At 41.5% G+C, this 7,761-nt stretch overlaps 2 non-coding genes across 2 annotated transcripts; both read left to right on the top strand.

Annotated features, from left to right (window-relative positions):
• The first annotated feature begins 3,462 nt into the window (after window positions 1–3,462).
• On the top strand, window positions 3,463–3,534 carry TRNAE-CUC (transfer RNA glutamic acid (anticodon CUC)). Its single transcript has one exon. It is a non-coding gene; the product is annotated as a tRNA-Glu (tRNA).
• Window positions 3,535–6,929: 3,395 nt separating this feature from the next.
• Window positions 6,930–7,002, top strand: TRNAK-CUU (transfer RNA lysine (anticodon CUU)). Its single transcript has one exon. It is a non-coding gene; the product is annotated as a tRNA-Lys (tRNA).
• Window positions 7,003–7,761: the final 759 nt, after the last annotated feature.

A 7,761-nucleotide genomic window follows, 5' to 3' on the forward strand; every position in this document is an offset into this window, starting at 1 on the left:
TCATTGTCTATGTCTGTTTCATTTTCAAATGTAATTCTTCTTTAAATCTTACATATATGCTATGCCAGAAAGATGCCCAAGTCTCCACCACTTTTAAAGAAAAGGTGGTTAAATTAAAAGAACAAAACCTTGATATGCAATTGGCTATTTATGCAAAGTTGCAATTTGCACATGAATATACCCATCTCTTCCCAACCCACCTGATGACGTCTTCGTCAGTTAATAGCTCAGACACCAATGACTGTATTGCTGAATGGAATCAAGGAGTATGCCTAATTCACAGTGACCTATTTAAAAAAACAAGAAAGGGCAACATTGTTAGTTGCCTGGCTAACTCAGTTGATGGAGCAGAAACCTCTTAATCTCAGGGTTGTGCGTTTGAGCCCCATATTGGGTTTCTACTTCCTTCCCCCCCCCCCATGCCTTAGGTTGCCAATCTAAGGGGCCACATATTTGCATACCCAATGTAAATAAAACATGCCGAGAGCGCACGCCCTGCATGCTCCCCGCACCTCACGGAAAGGTCCCAATCGCTACTTGTGATGTGGAGCTTTCCGATCCTGTGACCACCATGACAGCCAATCATGGCGCTCACATGACCCAAACCCCACCTGCTACCCAGCATCACAAACCCCTTAAAGGGTTGGGTGGCGCTGGCGCCAAGGGGTTAAAGCATTGTATAACACGGCCCCTCTCCAAAAACAATAGTGGGAATGGTTAATGGAATACATTCTGACTGGGATCTAACTTTAGAAGAATATGTCTTTTTTTATTTGTAGTACCATATATGGCACCTAATACGTTCACCCGGGGTTACTATAATATCTAGTCACTGTCATCCAAATTGCAATAGATGTCTTGGTTATGTACATGTACAGTGTATGTATGTATGTACATGTACATTGTATGTATGTGTGTGTGTATGTACATGTACAGTGTATGTATGTATGTACATGTACATTGTATGTGTGTATGTACAAGTACAGTGTATGTATGTACATGTACATTGTATGTATGTGTGTGTGTATGTACATGTACAGTGTATGTATGTATGTACATGTATATTGTGTGTATGTACATGTACAGTGTATGTATGTATGTATGTATGTAAATGTACAGTGTGTGTACGTATGTATGTGTGTATGTATGTAAATGTACAGTATATGTATGTACATACACAGAGTATGTATGTGTGTATGTACCTGTACAGTGTATGTATGTACGTGTACAGTGTATGCATGTACATATACAGTGTATTTGTGTATGTATGTACATGTACAGTGTATGTATGTATGTATGTACATGTACAGTGTATGCATGTATGTACATGTACAGTGTATGTATGTACATGTACAGTATATGTGTGTATGTATGTACATGTACAGTATATGTGTGTATGTACATGTACAGTGTATGTGTGTACATGTACAGTGTATGTATGTGTGTATGTATGTACAGTGTATGTATGTAAATGTACAGTGTATGTATGTGTGTATGTATGTATGTACATGAACAGTGTATGCATGTAAATGTACAATGTATGTATGTGTGTATGTATGTACATGTACAGTGTATGTATGTACATGTACAGTGTATGTATGTGTGCATGTATGTACATTTACAGTGTATGTATGTGTGTATGTATGTACATGTAGTGTATGTATGTATGTATGTATGTACAGTTTATGTATGCACATGTACAGTGTATGTATGTGTGTGTGTACATGTACAGTGTATATATATGTCCAGTGTATGTATGTACATGTCCAGTGTATGTGTGTATGTAAATTTACAGTGTATGTGTGTATGTATGTATGTACATGTACAGTGTATGTATGTATAGTGTATGTATGTACATGTACAGTGTATGTGTGTATAGTGTATGTATGTATGTATGTATGTACATGCACAGTGTATGTATGTATAGTGTATGTATGTACATGTACAGTGTATGTGTGTATGTATGTACATTTACAGTGTATGTATGTACATGCACAGTGTATGTATGTATAGTGTATGTATGTACATGTACAGTGTATGTGTGTATGTACATGTACAGTGTAGGTATGTACACATACAGTGGTTATAGCATTGACCTCACACATGTAATGTCCCCAGTTTTGAAATAGGAGCAGATGTTTTATGTGTTTCACTATATCATAATGACACACCTGACAAATCGAGAGCTAAATGAAGGTCTAATTCAAATGTCTTTTGGATCAATTGAATTATGTAATTAAACCAATAAAACCTATATTTCACTATTGACCATTTTCACACATAGCTGTCAAATGACACAAAGGAGAACAGTATTAAACACTAAGGTAAGCACAATTAATTTGTTAAATTCATGCATATTAGTAAATGATTAGCTAAAAAAACTAGTAAAATCTACTTTGGGAAAGAAAGCCATGTGCCATGTTGAATGTTGGAATACTGTTTCAAGGAGAAATTAGATTTTCAAAACATGTGATGAAGTAATTGTATTTATTTTATAAACATAAAGCAAAGTAGAAATCTTTCATACAGTGTCACAAATTAGTGAGCGCTGCAGAAATGTTAAAGTTAAAATGTTTGCTGTTGCTACAGCACTAGGGGCATCACTTGCAGATAAGTGTTTTCCATGTCCTTCCGGCTGCTGCTTACTAGAGAAATCTTCATTTTAAGCATATGTAACCATTCCTCTTGTAAAAAAAAAACATTCAGTTTAAAACAGAAATCAAAGGCAAAACATTTGTGCATAGATACAATATATATATAAACACTTTTTTTTCTCAGCTGCTCAGCTCAAACCCTCTGTTCTCAGCTGTATAAGAGGGGGGAGGAGAAACAGCAGAACGCTGATCTCCCCAAAGCTAGGGGAAGAGAAACAGCAGAACACTGATCTTCCCAGAGCTGGGGGAAGAGAAACAGCAGGACACTGATCTTCTCAGAGCTCTTGGAGGAGAAAGAGCAGAACACTGATCTTCTCAGAGCTGGGGGAGGAGAAACAACAGCACACTGATCTCAGAGCTGGGGGGAGGAGAAACAGCAGCACACTGATCTTCCCAGAGCTGAGGGAGGAAAAACATCAGCTCACTGATCTTCCCAGTGAATGGCTGTGCAGAGGGGGAGTGTCAGGACAAGTCTGATCATTGTAAGGTAGCAGGCTGATTTCTCAGCAGAGCTAGAGAACTGACCACAGTGTGTCCTCCTGTGGTGTGTGGTCAGTTTTTAATAGGAAAGCAGAGGGACTTGCAGAAACACCACAAATTTTACACAAAAGAATCAATATATAGAAAACAGGATACTTTTTCATACAAATACATGGTACAGCAGACACATACCAGGAATATAAAATGTTCAGTTTGCATACTCTTTATTTATGCTGGATACTTCCAGAATATTGGTATGAATTTATTTTTAACATTGCAGCAGTAAGTGAACACAGGAAAGCTTGGCTATAACAAACTATACACAGCTTCCCTGGTGGTCTAGTGGTTAGGATTCGGCGCTCTCACCGCCGCGGCCCGGGTTCGATTCCCGGTCAGGGAATGTGTGCTTTAGCTCACCTACTGATTCAACCTCTCCGTTTTTATCTTACCTCAATATTACATGTGGTTTCGTTGGTCCTTCCCCAGGCTGTTCACAGTTACTCAACAAGTTATTATATTAATACAGTCAGTTTTGATATAATCCGTATGAACAACATAACAAAAATAGGCTAAACAGTACAAAAATGGAAGAAAAAACATGTTATTACTTCATCCTTCTCTAATATACATAGTGCCTTTTGCCTTTTTACCTTCTAACAAATTGCCTGAAGTTGCCTCTATATTGCTCTGGTACACAAGAGCTCTTCATGGCCACACTGATCACATGATATAGGGGCTTTATACCAGCTTTACCGTGCCAACATGCCACTCTGCTCTGATTTGCTTCTTCCCATTTGACTCAATGAGGTTAGAGGGGTCTATGTACCCTCCTGAACTATACCAGCCCACATGCCCTCAATTTGGTGCTGGTGCCTTGCCAGCATTGACCCCCCACTGGTAAAGTCCCTTGTCCCCATGTTGATGAGGAAAGGACCTCTTCTCTAAAACACTGGCCCAGAGATTGTAGGGGTCTGTAGGTGGGGGCCTATCAGAATCTAGAAGCTCACTTTAACAAGGGGGACCCTTGACACTGCCCCCCCATGTGAATGAGTAAGGGGTACATAGTACCCCTTACTCATTCACAAAAAATCTAATGTACATCCATTGGCAATGATGTCATCCAGTGATGCAGGTCCATGTAAATGACCATGAATCACCAACCTGGACTTGACAGATCCCACTAATTCCCCCATACCAAATGACATATCTGAGTCCCCACCAACAGAGGGCAGGGGGTCACCGGGGTGATGTCATTGACCAAATATAGACATATACATATTTATTAATATTTAAGATGTCACATAGGTGTCCCTGCCCCTTTGTTACTTTAGGTGTGGGGACCTAGATATTTCATTTGGTGAAAAGGAAACAATGGGATCAGAGGTGCATCTTGGTAAAATAATGAACACTAAAAGATTTACTGAATGCACTGTTTTAGTAGCGTTTCATGATGAATTGAAAACATTTTTGAAAAATACATTTACAGATAAAATTAATAATTTACACTTAGGGGATTGAGCCCATTGTCCTGCTAAATAGAAAGGGTTTTAGTAAATACTTGGTGAGTTTACTATTATTTCTACTGTTGCCAGGCTCATTCACCTTACCAACCGTTCAGTGTCTGCTGCCCCTCTCTGCCAATCCCTCCACTGACTTCCACTCAGTGTCCTCCACCCCTCTCTGCCAATCCCTCCACTGGCTTCCACTCAGTGTCCTCCACCCCTCTCTGCCAATCCCTCCACTGGCCTCCACTCAGTGTCCTCCACCCCTCTCTGCCAATCCCTCCACTGGCCTCCACTCAGTGTCCTCCACCCCTCCCTGCCAATCCCTCCACTGACTTCCACTTGCAGAACAAATAAAATACTAACAACAACTTACAAAGTCACCCACAACTCTGCCCCCAGCTACATCGCCAACCTTGTCTCAAAATATCAACCAAACCGCTCTCTTCGATCCTCCCAATATCTGCATTCACATATTCATATCTCTATTTGTATCTGTAGCATGTTTTTATCAGTATTCATATATCTGCATTTAATTCTGTGTATACATTTCTGCTGTGACACGTTGGCCCCACCTTCTATGAGTTGTGTGTTCCGCCCATTTGGGAAGGCTCACACATAGATTTGGACTATTTATTGAGGAGGGGTTTCTCAGTCTGGTTAGCTCTGATGAAGAAGGGACCCCCCTTCGAAACGTGCCAGCTTCATACTGAGAGTCTCCCCTCCTGATGGGATTCATAAATGTCTCCCAATCCAGGGACTCGTTTTTGGGATTTTATTTGCCTGTTATAGTGCTACTCTTGAGAGTATATTTCCTATATCAATAAATCTACTAATTGCTTACTGAGGTAATGCGCAAGGTTGGTGCACTCTGTGTTTTTGTTCTTTACTACAGTTTATTTCTACTGCTGCCAGACTCATCCACCTTACCAACTGTTCAGTGTCTACTACCCCTCCCTGCCAATCCCTCCACTGGCTTCCACTCACCGAACGAATAAAATTCAAAATACTAACAACTTACAAAGCCATCTACAACTCTGCCAGTGGTGTATCTAGGTTTTGTGCTGTAGGCAACCCAAAAATTGGCCCCCCACCCCTCCGCAGAAAGAGCCTGACATTGACCAAGAACACCCCTGTCCTCAACCTGGGCCTTCCATTACCACTGTCCCCCACACACCAGCCACCATCCCCCATGGCGAGAGAGAGAAAGACACTCACCTTAATAGCTCCGGACATCCCCAGGAGCGAGATTCAGGCTGTGCATACACCATCATGAAACCCACAGCATCTCTCAGAACCCACCAAGTCCCCATGCTGCGTGTGTCCCTTCTTCTGTCCCTGTTCTTCCAAGTGGCAGTACTGCCCCCCTGAAAAATGCCATCCTAGGCAAATGCCTTGTTTGTCTTGTGGTAAATATACCCCTGAAATCTGCCCTCAGCTACATCACCAACCTGATCTCAAAATAGCAACCAAACCGCTCTCTTCGATCCTCCCAAGACCTTCTGCTCTCTGGTTCCCCTGTCACCTCCTCCCATGCTCGCCTCCAGGACTTCTCCTGAGCTTCTCCCATCCTATTGAACCCCAATCTGTCTGGTTATCTCATAATCTATCCACCTTTAGACGATCCCTGAAAACCTCTGTCTTTAAAGAAGCCTATCCTGCTTCTACCTAGTAAACTGTCTTTTATTTTCTCCATCAGCTCATCCCCCACTGCTATTACCTTTTGTATCACTCAACCCTTCCTCCTAGATTGTAAGCTCTAACGAGCCGGGCCCTCTGTTTCCTGTTGTACCAAATTGTATTGTAACTGTAATGTCTGCCTTCATTTTGTAAAGTGCTGCGCAAACTGTTGCCGCTATATAAATCCTGTATAATAATTTCAAATGTAATTAACATGACTGAAGCTTCACTCAGAGGCCCAAGGGGAATGAGGAAAAAAAACATGTGAATGGGCCTGACAAACAATGGAACTCAAAAATTCCTGTTCAAAAAAAAAAGATGGCAAATTGAGCTAAAAAATACAGGGCAGAGTTCTGGAGTTGAAGTAACCTAGATGAAAGGCCCAAGTCTTTCAAGTCAAAAATAGTTGGCAGGTTGTTAGGTTTTCCAAACTGCAAATCGAGTAACAGATTTCCACTAAGCACCTCCCACTACAGTAAATGAAGCTATTACTGTGCATTCACGTCACTATACTTTAACCTCTTTAGTGCCCTTCTAATTCAATATTAACTTTTATGGTGCAACCTCCATTCAATCTGCATTAAAGTGAAACTTCATTCCCTGCTTTCAAGTTGCCCGGCTAGCTCAGTCGGTAGAGCATGAGACTCTTAATCTCAGGGTCGTGGGTTCGAGCCCCACGTTGGGCGCAATCTTTTGCTTATATTTTAGGTTTTTTCACAACAACCAACTCTCCCCAAGAATTCTAAAAACTGCTTAGCAGAAGATTTGTTTGACTGTACGACATCTATAGAAATCGGCCTTTTTATGTGCAGTACTATATATGACTCCTAATACGTTCATCTGGGGTTAGCATAGCGTGTATTCACTGTTGTCATAACTGCAATTAGTTTGCTTTGGTTTCCGTGTGCGCTGGTTATAGTATCAACCTCACACATATCCCTAGTCCTGAAATAGGAAAGATCTTTTATTGCTTCATCATTTCATAATGAATCACCTGACAAAGATATAGGTCAATGATGGTTTGCTTCAGATGTCTTTCAGATCAGATGTATTGTGCTATTAAACCAATAAAACCTATTTGACTAGAAACTGCTTCCATATATAAGATCACGCTCACATCGGAGCAGAAAGAATGGATGCACTTTTGTGTATTTTTTTTTGGGGGGGGGGGGGAGGTGACAGTGTAGGACAGTCCATTCACCTTAACCTCTTCCCGCCCAGCCTATGGCCGAATGGTGGCTGGCAAAAACACTCACCTTTCCGGGTGGACGCCGTATGGCGTCCTTTTGGGCATGCGCAGTTTGCGTGCCTGCAGAGCCGCAGACATGGCTGATGACAGATCTGAGTACCGGCCCCGTTGCCGGTACCATGTGACCTGCTGTGACCAATCACAGCAGGTCACATGACAGTTGTATACAATGGATGGCTTCATTCATGCCATCCAT

The sequence above is a fragment of the Staurois parvus genome, unplaced genomic scaffold (assembly GCF_062004578.1).
Source record: "Staurois parvus isolate SC_StPar_1 unplaced genomic scaffold, SC_StPar_1.0 ptg000662l, whole genome shotgun sequence".
Taxonomy (NCBI): Eukaryota; Metazoa; Chordata; class Amphibia; order Anura; family Ranidae; genus Staurois; species Staurois parvus.